Here is a 19,826-nt window from a genome sequence, read left to right on the forward strand (position 1 = left end):
TGTCCTATCTCTGATGTGATCACATCCCTCTGGGAATGTGTTGCCAGAAGTGGAAACAGTAGGAGTAGGAGCAAAAATCCCAGGTCTCAGTATTGTTCCTGGCTCAGGCCTCGGCCCCGGACCTGAGCATAAGAGGCCCCATAGAATCTCAGGCTCAGGTTACTGGGCCCTGATATACCCACTTACGGCAGGCCCTGGTAAGTCATGCTTTGGTTGTAGCCTCACTTGTGTTTTATAGTGTTCTCGTAAAAACTCGCTGCCCCCTTTAGGAGTATGTAATAAGGCAAAGTATATTATGTATCTTCCTATCCACCTGTTCAGCCACCTTCAGGGATCCAAAATCTCTCTGTGCCTCAACAATTCTCAAAACCTTGTCCATTCTTCTTTATTTCCTTTTCTTTTGTTTGCTCTCTTCACGTGCATTACCTCACACTTCTGAAATTTGAAACCCATTTGCCACTTTTCTGCCTATCTGTCTGGTTCAGTTAGCATCTTCCTTCTCTCTGCACCTTTCTCCAGGGACAATATCTATGGAAGCAGACAATTAAGAAGGCTAGGATGTTTAATGAGTATTTTGTATTAGTGCTCTATAAAAAGGAGAATAGTTACAAAATCTCAGCAGGTGTGTAGAGATTGTGGCAGTAATGGGTGGAGTGAAAATTGATAGACAGGAGATACTAGCAAGGCTAACTACGCTTAAATAATGTTACCGATTGCCTAGCTCCCAACCCAAGTTACGATGGAAGTGAGGGTGGAGATTGTGAAAGGGTTGTCCATAGTTTTCTCTGGATACATCGGAGGTGTGAGGGGATTGAGAAATTCCAACTGAGACATGCTTTTTCATTAAGTACACTGATGACATCTGTAGTGATGGAAGTCTGGTTTGTTTAATATTGCTGGTGGTCAATGTTCCCTCTAATTTGAATGCACAACTGCTCCGACAGTTTTAGGCATCAATCAACGTGCTGATCACAGCATTAATTTCTGATTGCCACACGTGGGCCTCAGACAGCTAATATGAAAATTAGAGGGAACGCTGCTGCTGACTTGGAATGGTGAAAGAAGCGATGATCAATCATTTCAGAAACAAATTGGATGGGCACTTGATGAACATAAACTTGCAGAGCGTCAAGTATTAAGCAGGGCATTTAGACTTGTTGGTTTGCTGTACAGAAAGTTGACCGGAAACATGTGCTTATTTTGTATCAAGTGAATTTACTTGGAATAAGCAAGACATTCAGCAGAACAGGGAAGTGAACCTAAACTACTTTTGGCTACTTGCAAACTGCAGGGGCAAGCATCCACTGATACAGAACTATGAAAGGAAGGGGAGGTTTAGGACAACTGTCAAGAACTGTTCCTTTACACAGTGCGGAATTGGAATCTTGAATGGTTTGCCTAGAAATCTAATTGATGACCAGGACATTAGACTGATTCTTGACATGGCTGGGTGTTATAATGGCAACGTAATAGTCTTTGTATACTGGAGGTCAAGTTGTTCCAAATGTATTTTTCATCTGAATCGATCATGTAATTGTTGGTCACAAGAGAATTGTCGGATCATTTTTGTTTTGCAGAGATATTTCATTTTGCTGTTCTCAGTAACAGAGACACTCATTGCCTGAGGATCCTGCAACAAGCTACAACATCTGAGGAGAGTGATTAGTGTGGAACATTAGAGGACAGTAACCAAGTGCAGAAGCTGCCACAAGGCAAATATCTTTTGCACTTTCATACTGTTTTGTCATTTTTACAGAACTGTAACTCCCCTGAGGGGAACCAACAGGCAATGATGACAAGTAATTGATGTCATTGCCACCTTATGTCAATCAGCTTCGAGATTCCTTTGCCAAACAACCTAATGCATATCCTTGATCATAATTTCTATTTTTTGCTTGTGCTATAACTATTTTGAAGTTCATCAAAAGATAACAAATAATTTAATGTTTACCACAGATATCTTCAGAAAATTTGCAATCATGACAAGCCGATATTGTTATCAACTTTTTAAGCTTCATAACCTGCGTATGTTTAAGCTGTGTCCTTCAATTTAACATAAAATAGAATCTTCTGGAGCGGGGATGGTGTTTGAGCTAATTTTTGCCTGGAGATAGAGCCATGCGTTCTGTAATGGATTCCTCTTGAAATACAAATGACAGGTTCCACATATGGGACAGCTGCTTTGGGAGACAGAGGCACGTGAAAATAGAGAGAGAAAGAAATGGCTGCTGCTGTGTAAAGCAAAGGAAAGGACTGTATTTGTGTTAGCAACCGAGCAGGGCACTAGTGAGAACCAACTTCCTGTGTCTTTTCTTTAGGTTGGTTGTCAAAGGTAGTGCCAGCTTTGGGTTTCCTCACAATAGGCACACATCAAGAACTATTCAAATGCATGTCTCAATAGCTCTCTTTCTTGTTTTGTTTTTCAGTAGCCGAGTCTACTTTGCACATGCTGACACTCTACTGATGTCTGACTTCATCAACAGCTTCAAGAAAAATCACTCCCACTGCTTTAAGTGTCCTCAGTTACCATTATTGTGCCTTCTGGAACTGGACTTTTCTTGCGACCATTCAGACTGCAGGATTTTAAAAGATACCCCATCATCACAGATTCTATTAAAATCACTCTGAGCTGAAAAGTATTTTTTTAATGTTGATTCCAACAAATCATAGCAAATTCAGATTTGGTTTCTTATGGTTTACAATATGGAAATAAATGTAATGTATGCAATTGAAAAGTTTTATGGAATTGTATAATCCCAGGATGGTGAAAGCACAAAAGAGGGCCATTCAGCTTGTTGTTTCTGTACTGGCCCTCAGAAGGAACAACTCCCCTGTGCCTTTTACCTGCAGCCCTGCAAATGTTTCCTTTTTACTATTTACTTTGTTTTAAAATGCTTCGACCTAATGTACCACAGGAATGTGCATTTTCTGCGCTACATTTAAGTCTCATGACCTATGTAAAAAGTTTAACCGCATGATCTCAGAGTAAAACATCAGAATCTAATCCCATGTCCACTTATACATCAGAAATTCCCTCATTCCTGAGGAAATTCACCAAATTCACCATGAATATCCTAAAACTACTCTGTTTCATTGGTAAAATAATTCAGGTGCAAATTAGTAACTACTAACCTAATTTCAAACAAATTGTCTTTATAGGTATTATAATTCAGAATGTATTTGCTGTGAGGACCTTGTTCTATCACGTTGTACACCTTGTCATAGTTTCTTGTTCCACTCTTGCTAGCTCCGTGTTACACATGTTGATAACCCATTTTTGAAAAGTTATTGCCCAAATTTTACTTTTGTGTTTCTCTTAAATTGAGCGATCACCTCATTGTCTACATAATTGAAACACTTAGCTGAAATAACATACTGTAGATCCTACTTAGATTTTAAGCTTTCCATCAAATCATGCCACAGCCTTATCCTTACGAGAGAAAAGACCTAGGGTCAAATTTTCTTCAAAGCTTTGTCCCATTAGTTCTGGAATTTATGGAGCAGCTTTATTAATTTCAGATGCATGCCTATTGTCGGCTTTGTGATGGGGTCAAGGGGTTTGTATGACATCAGCATCTGTGTAAATTAAACCTGACTCCAAATTCAGGATAATATCAGAGTAAGGCAATCCAGGATTCTTTGAGGACAATGTCTGTGACTTACGCAGGATCCAGTTTGGCCTCATCCAAATGTATATGGCAATTTAATGCTGATTCAATGCTGAAACTGCCGCGCTAATGTAACACTGTTGAATGCTGTTTCATGCTTTAAACTTGCAAGATACAATATGTATTTTTTTCAATTTATTGTTATGCATAATATAAAGTGGATTTTTTTTTTAAATTGTTGTCAAGACTGAGCATCTATAAAATTGATGCTTGAGTCTTTGTGTGCAGAGCTGGCTTGAGTTAAGGATGAGTGGACTTACTGAAGTCAACACTGTTTCCTTCTACCACTATAAGAGAGTAAAGTGGGCTAGCAGCCAAGAGCAAACTTTTATCGTGCTCTGAGACAATGCAAAGAATTAACATAAGGAAAGTCTACCATCTAAAAAGAGCAGATTTGCTGGCATCATTCCTGGAGCAGAGACATTTATGCAGCGATTTAACAGAGGTGTTCAAAACTGTGAGGGGCTTTGTGAGAGTAAATACAGAGAAGTACCTTCCACTGACAAGGAGTGCAGTAACCAGAGGACACATATTTAAATTATTTGACAGAAGAATCATAGGGGGGTATGGAGATTTCTTTCAAGTACCAAGTTTTTGAAGATGTTAAATGTATATTAATTCAGTGTCCAATTGCAGGGTTGCAGGTACTAACTCAGAAAGGCCCTTTCTGGTGCAGTGATAGTGTCCCTACCTCTGGACTAGAAGATCCAAGTTTAAGTCCCATTTGGAGGGGTGTCAATACATATTCAAACAGGTCAATTAAAAATAATTACATCGGAGCAAATTGATCTTTCTGTGTTTGATGGCAATTCGTTGTGGATGTGTCTCTCTACGGGTAAAAACCACATTCCAGTTGTAACTGTATTCCAGTTCTATATCTCACTGCCTGCTTATCTGTATCAGAGCAATGGGACAGAAGTAAATTCAATAATAACCAACAGAAGGAAATTGGATTTGATGGGAAAAAAGACTGCAGGTTTGTGGGGAAAGTGCAGGGGAGTGAGCCTAACTGGATAGTTTGGCCAGCACAGATTCGATTACCTAAGTGGTATCTTTCTGTGTTAGGGGATTCACCTCTGATAACATTATTTACACCAAAAATTTTATTAATACAACATGAACAATCCCAGTAAGAAATATTTTATACTCCAGTAATTCTATAATGGATCCTTTATTGCACGAAAACAATTTACATGTCATATTACAACACTGTATTATTGATAAAAGCAATAATATATTTATTTTCTTGACCTGTAATAAATGCAATGTAATTTTTCTAAGTGAACAAACTGTTGAATACTGTCAGAGATGGTAGTAGACCTAGGTTCCATTATATAATTATCAACATCAAAATTCACTGTAAACATCTGATCAGTTCTTTCATTAATATTTTAGTGGAAAAACTTAGTTGGAACGAAGTTTGAATCTTCAGAGATAGATGAGACATTTGGGTTTAAATCACTATATTTCACTTCTGAGTCTTATGGAGGTGCATCTGAAGCAAATGGTATCAAGGTCTCTGCTTGAATGCAACATTCCCTGTGTAAAATGACTTCAAGCAGCCTCACCTGAGGTTCTGGTGACGATATGTTCATTACTAAGCTTTTGATTTGACACTGAGTCTTACTGTAAAAGGAACTGAGTGTATTTTTGTCGAAATTGGAGCTATCACACTGATAGAGATTAAAGTAGTTCACTGGTGGAATTTAGGATGGTAAGATATTAATAGCATGGCACAGATGTTTTATTTATATTGGCGTTAGGGAACAAACAAAGCAAGGACTCTTTTCTGACTGAGAAGTACTTAATGTTAACATTGGAACTCAAACATAGAAAACATTTAATTTTTGCCAAGATAAATTCACCTCATGGGCATAAATACAAAACAAAATGTCAAGATCCTGCACTATTTTAAAGTAGAGCGAAAGTGAGATGACCACAATTTGTATATGACTTCTGGAAAGGGCACAGTGTAATATTTTTTAAATAACTGAATCTCTAAATGACACATCCTGTAATTTAAATAATTGGAAAAAAAAACTACTTGCTCTTCAGATTCAGCTTGAACAATCAGCATTAAAGCTACAATGATTTATCTTTTTAAAAAACTGGTTCATTACCTGATCTTTCCTTACTTTCTGCAGAAATCCAGTTTTCATTATAGTTCTGGAAATATTTATTTTTCAATCTCCTAAATCATAATTTACAAGTGCTCTTCAAGTGGAAAATTTGAAATAGCTCCTTTACCAGTGTGTGCTGTCGAAATCAATGGCAATCAATAAAAGAATGTTAGGTGCATCTCTTCCTAAAATCCCTGAGTTTCTTTTTAAGTTTTAGCTATTTCTGATATACATTTCTGGTTGACAAAGTTCTTTTCTGAACTTGTAAAAGCGACTCTTTAAAAGCATTCATTCTAATTAGTTCTTCAGTGCAAATACATTTCTTGTACATAACTCTCCTGAAATCCCAATTATTTCATTATTAAAGTGAAGCTGTTGAAAATTTGTATAGTTAGACATTTCCTCACTCAGATTGCTGCAACCGTTAATTTTGTTCACGGACTTTTACAAATAGTCGATGTGTACCTAATTGATTATTGAAAGAGTTCTGAGAGTTAAATCTATGAATCATTTTGCTTTTACAACTCATTTTAAGTCTATTTATTGAGAAGTGATGAATGCAAAGCAATGAGCTTACAAGGCACAAACATGTTTATTAACGTACAAAAACCTGAGATATAAACCAATTCAATGTTGTTCTGCAAGGAACCTTTTGGACATTGTTATCACTTATTTTCCTGATTTAGACAGGTGGTTGCAAATACTTGACATCTGTCCATGTTGTACTGCTCAATATGGCACTCTATAATGCTGGCGTCCTGTAATGCACAATTTATGGAAAAACAGGTAGCTATATAAATTGACATCTTTGTTTCTGGTAGATATCTTTGTCAGTGTGGATCTAATGGATTGTGATGAATAATTAAGTGCATATTATCGAAGTATGCTCTGTTGACAATAACCAAGTAAAATAAAATTTTGTTAAAACCTACATTATTCTGGAACTAATTTGATTACATGTAACAAAATTTGCAATGAGTTTTATTTCTTCCAGCATTTCCATGTTTGAAAAGCTCACACTGACTTCCTTTGCACAGTATTTTAACAGAGCCTTATGCCTATAGGCTATACAGATTAGTGAATGGGTGAAAAACTGCAGTATACTACCAGAAGAAAAGGAACTACCACAAATGTCCTTATTCACTTCTCTAGACCTGGTTCATATGAACTATCTTGTTTGTCATAAAGTGCATAATGGCCTGTAGAAAATTAATTTTCCATAAACTAATACTGTACGCAAAACTAACTCTGATCATTTTCTGACTAAGTCTGATTTTCATTAAGTTTCCTAGAGGGTCCCTCTCCTTGAGGCCTAGCAAGTTTTCTCACACAATCACCATACACTTGCCTCATTAACTACTTACCACATATCCATGGGAGCCCGCTTGTCCACTGTGAACCCAGTTCTCCCACTTGTCATTGCGTACCCACCACTGCCAGGACACTCTGAGATTCCTGGCACTTGTGCCATCTTTCAAAGGCTGTTATGGATCCAGACAAGCGCTCTCTGCCCACAACTGGCCTGCGCAGTTTGTGCCAATTGCCCCAGATGTGGCAGATAAGAGGAAATTGGTACTCCATTTTACTGGCAAACACCTGTAGGTCCTGGTGGACAGGGAGTGTGGAGCATCCTCTTCCGTCAGGACTGGCAGAGGGGGCCACAACAGCAGATCCTGCCAGTCCTGTTTGGGATCACCACCCAGGTCAATGCATTCTCAGCTCTCCAGAGGCATACCCAACACCGTAGCAATGACTTTCTCCACTCTGCCACACACTCTACCCCGCTACTGTCTCCATCTCCCACCAAGTGCCACACTCCACCACTCTCACTACTGCCTGCAACATGTTCCCTTACTTGATCTCGCCCATCCTAACTCCCCCTCACCTACATTCTCTGCTGCTCTTACTCACTTGCCAGATTTAGTCCAGCTGTACAGTGCTAACAGCTATGCTGCCCACTTTCCTTTCCCTCAGTCCCTGTTTTTCTCTCATTTCAGAAGAAAATAGTCCACAATTGGGCAGGGAGAGCCTGACATTCAACTTCTCGCATCCTCCTGACCCTGACCACCTTGAGTCCTGAGACTGATATTAGAGGTTGCCTTTGACCCACTGTGTTGGGACCCCATCTCCCAAATCTTCGCACAAACCTTGAACCCCATCTCCCTCAGTGTAACTGAGTACTACTCTCCTTCAAATTTGAGACAATGCTGTTTGCTTGATGCATGTGCAATGTGTTTGCTGCACATGCTGTTGGCAGTGTGTCAGTGTGAGATTGGTGTAGCACAGTGCCATGTGACAACCTTGACTGAGGATTACTGGCAACTGGGACAAACTTCCGAGCTTTGTGTGTGGAGTAAACGGCAAGACAAGACAGAAGCGCTGTGTACTTTTATCGCTGGCTGAGGAGTCTAAGTACTAAAAGGTAAGACAAGACAAAACTAGGCAGGGATGCTCTGACCATCCATATGGGTGCTAAATGAATGAATGCTGAGAAGGCAGCCCTAAGAGTCAGCCCAGTCCCATCCATGAGATGGGTGTCCACCCGTGCATGCAAAATGTCCTTGCAGCAGCATTGCAATGAGAGGTACCAGTGTGTTCCAAAAGTTCAGCGTGGAACCGCAGGAGTATGCTATAAGTGGATTGGAGATGTGCCATGGTGATGCAGCGAGGCTGGCATGTGTCAGATGCCAGTGTCCATGGATGGGGTTGTGTCTGGTCACTGCCCAGACTGTACCCTGTGCTCTTGGTACTGGATGCCCAAGATGGATGCAGGAGCAAGCAGTGAGTTAGAGTCACCAGGTAACCACTCTGATTTTATTGTCTGGTTTCTAACTGCTGTTTGGTAGAATGTGTACCTGCATAACAATGAGGTGAGATTTAATGGTTATGAGGCTATTAGGAACAGTAATCCCTGTTAATAAACTTCTCCCTGCTCAGTCTTGGCTTGGAGTAAAAGCACAACTTGTTGCTCCCAATGTCAAGAAAGGCTTCATTTGAGTTTTGACACAATTCTCCTAAATTTCTCACCTAAATTTTACCACACATTGTACAGGATCAGGGGAGAGTCCCCCATTATTTTGAAAGAGGTTATCTCCATTCATCAGGGCCATACAGAGCAGCATTGAGAGCTGAGGAAATCCTCAGAGTCTCACACTTGTTCCTGCCCAATAGGCCTTCAGAAAGTAGGGAACATACATTCTATGGTTCCTGTGAATTGATATTTCCAGGCAGAATAACTTTATGTGCTTGACGTTTTCAATTAGCCCAACTATTCTAGCTTCCTGTTTTCCCGACCAACCATCACAATTAACCTCTGAAAGGTTTGAAACATCCCAACTAACCTCTTAAAGACTTCTCTACTTAAAACAAGAATAAAACAAAGAACTGCAGATGGCAGAGGTCTGAAACAAACAGAAATTGCTGGAGCAACTCTGCAGGACTCTTACTACCGATGGAGAGAAAACAGAGTTAATATTTTGAGATGCGCAATTCTTCTTCAGAATGCAATAAATGCTGGCCCAGCCTGTGACATCCACCTCCCACCAGTGACATTTAAAAGCTATAGGTATATTAGAGCATGTGAACTTCCAACATCAATCACCAAATGTAATGTCACAATTGAATCATGAGAAATGATAAGAGGCCCCGAAGTTGGTTATAATTCTTTCCTCAAGTGGGATCTAATTTAGACTTGGTGGTGAACTGATCGATCTATGAAAGGGCAGAACATTTGTAACTATGACAGAAGATGTTCAATACTTTATTGTGAATTTGCGTTGATTATGTAATGCTATGAGCAAGGTTAGAGGGAAAATGGATTCCTTTCTGCCTTGCTTCCCCCTCTGGTGCAGGGACCAACTGACTGACTGGATCAGTTTAATTCTCTGGATGCTTTCTCCAATCACTTCAGCATCAAAGTCCAAAACTCGAACACTGATAACCAACTCCTTCTCTTCTAGATAAATAATACACAAAATATATGTTAAAGTCACATGTTGTTCTTAACACCAGAGTGTTGTAAAGTGATGTTTTCAAATGTTCAAGATCACACACCTTCATAACAATATATAATCATCCGTAGGTATTCTTGTTTTATTAGAGGAATGCTGTAAGACAAAATTTACAGTTTCTGGATTAGTGGTGCTGGAAGAGCACAGCAGTTCAGACAGTATCCGAGGAGCAGTGAAATCGACGTTTTGGGCAAAAGCCCTTCATAGAACATAGAACATAGAACATAGAAAAATACAGCGCAGTACAGGCCCTTCGGCCCTCGATGTTGCGCCGACCAAAGCCTACCTAACCTACACTAGCCCAATAACCTCCATATGCTTATCCAATGCCCGCTTAAATGATCATAAAGAGGGAGAGTCCACCACTGCTACTGGCAGGGCATTCCATGAACTCACAACCCGCTGAGTAAAGAATCTACCCCTAACATCTGTCCTATACCTACCACCCCTTAATTTAAAGCTGTGTCCCCTAGTAACAGCTGACTCCATTAGCGGAAAAAGGTTCTCACTGTCAACCCTATCTAAACCCCTAATCATCTTGTACACCTCTATCAAGTCACCCCTAAACCTTCTTTTCTCCAATGAGAACAGCCCCAAGTGCCTCAGCCTTTCCTCATACGATCTTCCTACCATGCCAGGCAACATCCTGGTAAACCTCCTCTGCACCCGTTCCAGTGCCTCCACATCCTTCCTATTCATCAGGAATAAAGGCAGAGAGCCTGAAGAGTGGAGAGATAAGCTAGAGGAGGGTGCGGGAGGGGATGAAGGTGATAGGTAGGGGGCAGGGGGAGGGTGGAGTTGATAGGTGGAAAAGAAGATAGGTCAGTAGGACAAGTCATGGGGACAGTGCTGAGCTGAAAGTTTGGAACTAGAGTGAGGTAGGGGAAGGGGAAATGAGAAAACTGGAAACTTCCGCCACCCCTACTGCCGTGTCTGCCACCACTTCTGCCCCCACCAGCACCACTCACCTGCATTCTGCTGACACACCCCACTGTCACTATCCCCAACCCCAGAACCCTGAGGGGAACATCACCCCTGCTCATCACTCCATCCCCATTCCCCGCACCATCACACTCACTCCAGTTACTGGCTCTAACCCCACTCCCAGTTCCATACCCACACCAGATCCCAGCTCCCAGCCCTGCCGAGTTTTCACCATCCCTCCAGACCCTCCCCTCACTGAGGACGAACGATCAGTCCTCGGCAAAGGACTGACCTTCATCCCCCTCCATCCACGCATCAATGAATTTAATACACGCCGTGACACCGAACACTTCTTCCACCGCCTCCGCCTCCAAGCTTACTTTCACAATCAGGATTCCTGCCCACCTTCCGAGGACCCCTTCGCCCACCACCAATACACTGCATCAACCTGGACACCCCGCGCTGGCCTATTACCTGCCCTCGACCTCTTCATTTCCAACTGCCGCTGGGACATTAACCGCCTCAAACTGTCTACCCCCTCCCCCACTCCAACCTCTCACCCTCACAACGTGCAGCACTCCAATCCCTCTGCTCCAATCCCAACCTCACCATCAAGCCAGCAGATAAAGGGGGCACAGTGGTAGTCTGGCACACTGACCTCTACACCGCTGAAGCCAAACGTCAACTCGAGGACACCTCTTCCTACTGCCCCCTCGACCGTGACCCCACCCCACATCACCAAACCACCATCTCCCAGACCATACAGAACCTCATCACCTCAGGAGATCTCCCACCCACAGCTTCCAACCTCATAGTCCGGGAACCCCGCACTGCCTGGTTCTCCCTCCTTCCCAAGATCCACAAGCCTGACCACCCTGGCCAACCCATTGTCTCAGCATGCTCCTGCCCCATTGAACTCATCTCTACCTACCTCGACACTGTCCTGTCCCCCCTAGTCCAGGAACTCCCCACATACGTTCGAGACACCACCCACCCCTCCACCTACTCCAAGACTTCCATTTCCCTGGCCCCCAATGCCTCATCTTCACCATGGATATCCAGTCCCTCTACACCTCCATCCACCATGACCAGGGCCTCCAAGCCCTCCGTTTTTCCCTCTCCCGACGTCCCCATCAGTACCCTTCCACTGACACTCTCATTCGTTTGGCCAAACTAGTCCTCACCCTTAACAATTTCTCCTTCGAATCCTCCTACTTCCTCCAGACCAAAAGGTAGCCATGGGCACAGTATGGGCCCCAGCTATGCCTGTCTCTTTGTTGGCTGCGTAGAATAGTCAATCTTCCGTAATTACACAGGCACCACTCCTCACCTCTTCCTCTGCTGCATTGATGACTGCATTGGCGCCACCTCGTGCTCCCGTGAGGAGATTGAGCAATTCATCAACTTCACCAACACATTCCACCCTGACCTTAAATTTACCTGGACCATCTCTGACACCTCCCTCCCCTTCCTGGACCTCTCCATCTCCATTAATGATGACTAACTTGACACTGACATTTTTTACAAACCCACTGACTCCCACAGCTACCTGGATTACAACTCTTCCCACACTACCTCTTGCAAAAATGCCATCCCGTATTCCTAATTCCTCTGCCTCCGCCGTATCTGCTTCCAGGAGGACTAGTTCCACCACAGAACACACCGGATGGCCTCCTTCTTTAGAGACTGCAATTTCCCTTCCCACATGATTAAGGATGCCCTCCAACGCATCTCGTCCACATCCCACACCTCCACCCTCAGACCTCACCCCTCCAACCGTAACAAGGACAGAACACCCCTGGTGCTCACCTTCCACCCTACCAGCCTTCACATAAACCAAATCATCAGCCGACATTTCCGCCACCTCCAAAACGACCCCACCACCAGGGATATATTTCCCTCCCCACCCCTTTCCGCCTTCCACAAAGACTGTTCCCTCCGTGACTACCTGGTCAGGTCCACGCGCCCCCCTACAACCCACCCTCCCATCCTGGCACCTTCCCCTGCCACCGCAGGAACTGCAAAGCCTGCGCCCACATCTCCTCCCTCACCTCCATCCAAGGCCTTAAAGGAGCCTTCCACATCCATCAAAGTTTTACCTGCACATCCACTATATCATTTATTGTATCCGTTGCTCCCGATGCGGTCTCCTCTACATTGGGGAGACTGGACGCCTCCTAGCAGAACGCTTTAGGGAACATCTCTGGGACCTGCACCAATCAACCACACCGCCCTGTGGCCCAACATTTCAACTCCCCCTCCCACTCTGCCGAGGACATGGAGGTCCTGGGCCTCCTTCACCGCCGCTCCCTCACCACCAGACGCCTGGAGGAAGAACGCCTCATCTTCCCTCTCAGAATACTTCAACCCCAGGGCATCAATGTGGACTTCAACAGTTTCCTCATTTCCCCTTCCCCCACCTCACCCTAGTACCAAACTTCCAGCTCAGCACAGTCCCCATGACTTGTCCTACCTGCCTATCTTCTTTTCCACTATCCACTCCACCCTCTCCCCGCCTCCGACCTATCACCTTCATCCCCTCCCCCACTCACCTATGTACTCTATGCTACTTTCTCCCCACCCCCACCCTCCTCTCACTTATCTCTCCACACTTCAGGCTCTCTGCCTTTATTCCTGATGAAGGGCTTTTGCCCGAAACATCGATTTCGCTGCACTTTGGATGCTGCCTGAACTGCTGTGCTCTTCCAGCACCACTGATCCAGAATCTGGTTTCCAGCATCTGCAGTCATTGTTTTTACCTATAACTTACAGTTTGCTTACCCAGGTTCTCCAGAAGGTTGAGTATTCTGAAACTAATCCTTTTGCTTCTAATACAATGATGTGATAACTAATAGATTGAACAAAGGCATCGCTCCTTCTGTAAATATAGTAATATAGACGCTCCAGACTTATTTAATTTCCCAAAGGAAGTACTCAACTGCCAATGTCTTCATGAAATCAAGAGAATCTACATTTATTCTAGTTCAAAGCTGTTTTATATTGGCTCATTACATTCTGTAAGCAACACTTAAACGCACACAGGTCAACTTCCAAACTGTCTAGCCAGCTCAGTAACAACCAATAAATAAGTTGGAGATCAGAAAGGGCGCTATCAATGATTCCAAACAGGTGAGCTATGCTATATTTTTTCCAGAAACCGATCACACCAGATCCAAACAAAAGCCTATCAGTATTTTTGCACATACCAAAACATTCTTCTTGTTGCACTTAAGTAACCCTATGCTACAGTATCATCCAATCCTCAAAGAAACCCATACTTTTCTGCTTTTATCCACTTGACAATTTGTGTCAGATTAAGTTTATTTTTCATAGAAGAAAGAAACAGAGCTTTCTTCATTCCTGCAGTCCTGTACTAATTTCACTCTGTTCTTAAATTGGTTATAGCCCAGTACCCCAGCACATGACCCCGTACATCTTAATTTATGTTTCATTCTTGTGTTGAATTACATTCCTGGCCTTTCTCCTCCTTAGCTATGTAAACCTCTTTAGTCTACAACACCCTCAGACACTGTTCTTCCAACTGTAACCTCAGATGATTCACTTCCTATGCACCATTATTCGTGGCCATACCTTCATGTGTAGAGTTTTAGGAATTTCAGAAGGCAAGTTCATATGAAACCATTATTGGATTTGTGCTACACAGTTGATTTATTAAACTTTGATTTTTGCAATCGCCTATCAAGTGACCATTTTGGTTGAAATCTTCATCCGCTTACAAAATGGAGATGTTTGCTGATATAACAGATTAAGCACTTAAAGATTAAACACTTAAGTGGGATGGTTGCTTTCATAAGACATTAGTTGAATATACTGACTCTTGTTTATTATCAATGACAGTGTTTATCCTATAGTGACATTAAACAGACATTGTCAGCAGGCATCCTGAGGACTTCCCGTTGTGGATACTAGGTGAGTTGGCATTGAGAGCGAAGGACAAGGGGTGGGGGCTAGAGGTTCTGAATAACCTCAAGGCCAAAAGGGAGCAATGTTGGAAACATTTGAAAGTTATTTTGAGACCTGGTTATTGGATATTTTATCAGTTTTAAAGTTATGACCTAAACAAGCAATGAAGAGAACAAAAACAATTATCATTAAATTCTTGTAATGTCACAGCATCACTAACGTCCTAATTACTTGAGACCCTTTTGAAAAAAAATAAGCAACACAGCCACCTGACAAAAGAGTGTACAATAGGACAGTAATTGAGATAGCTGCTATTTAATTAACCACAAGGTGACATGGATTTGGAGAAACAGAAAAAAGCAGACTCCATGTTAGGACTGCTGCAGGGAGTAGCACTGCTGGGAAGATAGTGAAGCCATACAGATTCTGTGCAGGGGATTCCATGAGAACTCAAGAATAACTTGGAAGGTTCTGTGCTGTTAGAACTCAGGGGAAAGTTCTAAAAATCAGTAGGCAGCTAAGCATTGGAGACAGGATTAAAAAACAGCCCTGGGGGACGGAGAGAGTAGAAAGGTGATTGGCTCCATGTTTGGGGATGCCAAGAGCAGTTTGCAAGAAGTCTGAGAGCATTAATATAGAGAAGCTGTTTAAAAACCCCACAAACAGTATCTGCTGAATCTCATTGAGCAATCTTAGGGCTCAGAAAAGTCTGGGAGAGTTTTTGCATGGTGAAGTTACCTGCTGGGGAAGAATTTGTGAATGAGGACTGGAGTGGAGTTTAGAGTCAAGGAAAGGAACAGGAGAGCGATTGACAAGAACATGAGCAGGCATTAGGACAGTTCAAGATGGATCCATTCTTGAGAGGATGTTTCAAGGTCTGATCAGCAAAAGTGAAGTATCATGATTTGTTGAGATTTGATGACCCACAGTATCATTAATGTCTGTGGTGAAATGCTGAAAAGTCATCAGGATCTGTTCTGGTTGCATATTGTATTTAATGGGGACAACAAAGCATTCAATCACAGTCTATTACCCACATTAATTTTGGGTGTTAGAAATAAACTGTACTGCTTTAACTTTATGTAGTAAAGCTAATTGTTTAGTTGTATTCCAAATCATATAATCCTCTGGCTGTATTCTTGTGATAAGCCCCTTGGATCTTTCAGCTTATTTACTTTGAAAAAAATGAAAGTTACTGGTCCCTAGCCAAGTATAAGTCCCGAATCGTAACAGACCTAACTCTCCCAGATCCACAACTCCCAACTCTTCAGATCCCAGATTTTTCCATAGTTTGTGGATTTTCTATTGATCAGGAGAATACTTGCAGAATTTTTACATTGTGGTACCACCGGTTGGAATTTTAATGTGTACGATCTTATAATTGAGTATGAAACATAATATCACAAATGACTGCTGGCAATACTATTGTGTTGCTTTTGTGCAAGTGATAATCTGCTTATTTTTAATAGATTACAACCACTAGTAAAATAACATAAGCTCATCATTTATATGAGGTGTATGTCACCAACAGTAATTTGCGGATCATTATGCTCTACTTAGGTATGTATCATTATAGAATTTGAATAACAAAGAGCTGTACCTCCCTTCATATAGTTATCAAAACAATCCTCGTAAACAAGACAGGGATTCCTCTTTGACAAGGGACTGCCTGATGTATTCCTATTTGTATTATCTTGGAGGTTATAGCTTAGCATTTGATAAATGGTCTGAAAGAATTACAGTACCTTCAAAAGTGATCCTTAATTTTGTTGTTGTATATGAGACCATTCTGGGCATATATTGACTGCTACATTTACCTTTTTGCAACTGTGATAACTCTTCAAAAGTGATTTATTGGTTATGAGGCATCATGAGGTTATGAAAGTGGCCAAATAAATACAAGTCCTTCCTTCGAGAAGTACAGTATGGAGCTTGCCACTAGAGGGAAGTAAAGCGCTGCTTGTAGGAAGCTCATCAGAGGAAGTGGTGGATAATGGTGTGATTTGGCAAGGCTTGGCCTATGTTCATTTACTCCACAGTGAGAAAGCTAGATTAGAATCATCGAATCATACAGTGATACAGCACGGAAACAGACCCTTCAATCCAACCAGTGCTTGCCGAACATAATCCTAACCTAAACCAGTCCCGATTTGGAGATGCCAGTGTTGGACTGGGGTGTACACAGTTAAAAATCACACAACACCAGGTTATAGTTGAACAGGTTTAATTGGAAGCACACTAGCTTTTGGAGCGACGCTCCTTCATCAGGTGATTGTGGAGGGCTCCTACAATCACCTGATGAAGGAGCATCGCTCCGAAAGCTAGTGTGCTTCTAATTAAACCTGTTGGACTATAACCTGGTGTTGTGTGATTTTTAACTGTGTAAACCAGTCCTGCCTACCTGCTCCTTGCTAATATTCCTCCATGACTTTCCTATTAATGTACTTATCAAAATGTCTTTTAAACATTGTAACTGTACTCACATCCACCACTCCTCAGGAAGTTAATTCCACATGTAAAACACCCTCTGTATAAAAAAGACACCCATCATTTTTTAAAATTTCCTCTCACCTTAAAAATTTATCTCCTAGTGAAATCCCCCATCCTCAGGAAAAGACAATGATCATTAACTCTACCTCATTATTTTACAAACTTCTATAAGGTTGCCTCTCAACCTCCTACACTCCAGTGAAAAACGTCTCAGTCTATCCAGCCTTTCTTTATAACTCAAGCCTTCCGTAGGTAGCAACATCCTGGTGAATCTCTTCTGAAAACTCTCTTTCCTATAAATGGGTAACCAGAAGTGGACACAATGTTCCAGAAGAGGCCTCGCCTATGTCCTGTTTAACCTCAACATAGCTTCCCAACTTCTATACACAAAGGACTGAGCAATGAAGGCAAGCTTGCCAAATACCTTTTTAACCATCATATCTATATTTGTACCTGAACCTCCTACATCCCTCTGTTCTACAACACTACCCAAGACCGTACCATAAGTTGTATAAGCCCCTCCCTTGTTTGTTGTACCAACATGCCACACCTCGCATCACTTCTTCAATAACCACAAAATAATGTTTTTGTTTGGAATTCAAGGCCACATTCTGCTTATATTTTTCACTTTTCTCCAGGTGCTTCAACATTTACAGAAGGGTACATTAGAAAAGGTGGCCATCAAAGAGTTTTCAGCATTACATAATTGCTGTTGTAATTTTTTTCTCTGGTGGAAATAAAATGAAGATGAATGTTCTCTTACATTCGGATTGAAGCCAGTAAACATTTCGGGAAAATACTTGAATTGGGCATGTTGTGAGTGTACCACAAGATGAACTGGGCAATCAACCTGACAATTATTGCCTCCATTACTCTTTGGGAGCAGGGTTTTAATATAGTGTGTGAATCAGGGAAGAAAGTTCAGTGTGCTTGTCAGTGATGTTTTAGCTGTGGCAGCTCATTAATATTTTACTTCTGGGCTTGATATCCAGTGTATAGCAGCAGGAGTTCTTTCTGTTGTATATTTTATACCCCTGAGCCATGCAGAGATGTCACTGGTCTCTAGGTGTGTAACAGCTTTTATTCACAGTGTTTTAAAAATGTCTGTTCCATGTTTACATCACATTCAAGCTTCTGGCAGCTTTGAGCAGCCCAGCTTCCATCTCTGTTTATACCCTTGAGACCACACAGTCAGGTTTAACTAATAGAACACAGTGAACATCAATACTAAAGAGAGACCCATAATCAAACACAGAACAATTGAACACTGTCATGTGGATCTGAATTATGTGCACTCAACTCCAAGTCCAATGATGCAATCTTGAAGTGAGTGAGTTAAGATGGAAGAATGGAAGTTCAAAAATAGATTTGAGGTAAGCGAAGGATGTATGGTCTTTTATGGAAACTTCCTTTGCTGCATTTCTGGGGTCAGTGTGCAGTCAGAAAGGAATAATATGCCCCTGCAATGAGGGGGGAAGGAACCCATTGCTATCAGCAAGAAGACTACTTTGAAGCTGGCTGAGGAGATCAGCAACAGGAGCATTGTACCCATAAAATGTTCGTATTATAGGAAACACTTTAATGGCCTAACCTAGCCAAGAAAGGAACACTTTCATATTCAACCAAATGCTGCAGTGTACACCCGTTAGTCTGCCTTCCTAAGTCTACTTCATCACATCCTGACATACATCCATCTCATACACACAACTGAGCTTCTCTTTCTTGGTACTTTCTCATATCTCCATCTGACCAGAGGCTGAACAGGCTGGGGCTGTTTTCCCGGAGCGTCGGAGGCTGAGGGATGACCTTATAGAGGTTTACAACATTATGAGGGACAGAGATAGAATAAATAGACAAAGTCTTTTCCCTGGGGTCGGGGAGTCCAGAACTAGAGCGCTTGGGTTTAGGGTGAGAGGGGAAAGATATAAAAGAGACCTAAGGGGCAACTTTTTCATGCAGAGGGTGGTATGTGTATGGAATTAACTGCCAGAGGAAGTGGCGGAGGCTGATACAATTGCAACATTTAAAAGGTATCTGGATGGGTATATGAAGGGTTTGGAGGGATATGGGCCGGGTGCTGGCAGGTGGGACTAGATTGGGTTGAGATATAAATGGTCGGCGTGGACAGGTTGGACCGAAGGTTCTGTTTCCATGCTGTACATCTCTATGACTCTATGACTCTATGACCAGACTCAATATCTCTAATAAAATTCTACACTCTTCTCTGGTAGCCACCTTCATGAGATAATCAATATTCATCAGGCGAATACACCCATTCAGAAATTGGCTTTCACTGGTCACAGAGAAGCAGAGGACATCAGCAAGAGGAATACATTCCATGCTGGTCCTAGCTCTCAGTTACAGATGAGAGCACATTGGAGAGGAGTGGAAATTTGCATCTCTTGCATTTTTTTTCATAGAATCCCTACAGTGTGAAACCAGGCCATTGAGCCAATCAAGTCCACACTGACCTCCGAAGAGCATCCCACCCAGACCCACCCCACTACCCTATCCCTACAAACCTGCATTTCCCATGGCCAACCACCTAGCCTGCACATCCCTGGACACCATGGAATAGTTTAGCATGGCCAATCCAACTAACCTGCACATCTTTGGACTGTGGGAGGAAACCGGAGCACCCAGAGGAAGCCCATGCAGACACAGGGAGAATGTCCAGACTCCAAACAGAC

The sequence above is a fragment of the Hemiscyllium ocellatum genome, chromosome 23, assembly GCF_020745735.1.
Source record: "Hemiscyllium ocellatum isolate sHemOce1 chromosome 23, sHemOce1.pat.X.cur, whole genome shotgun sequence".
NCBI lineage: Eukaryota > Metazoa > Chordata > Chondrichthyes > Orectolobiformes > Hemiscylliidae > Hemiscyllium > Hemiscyllium ocellatum.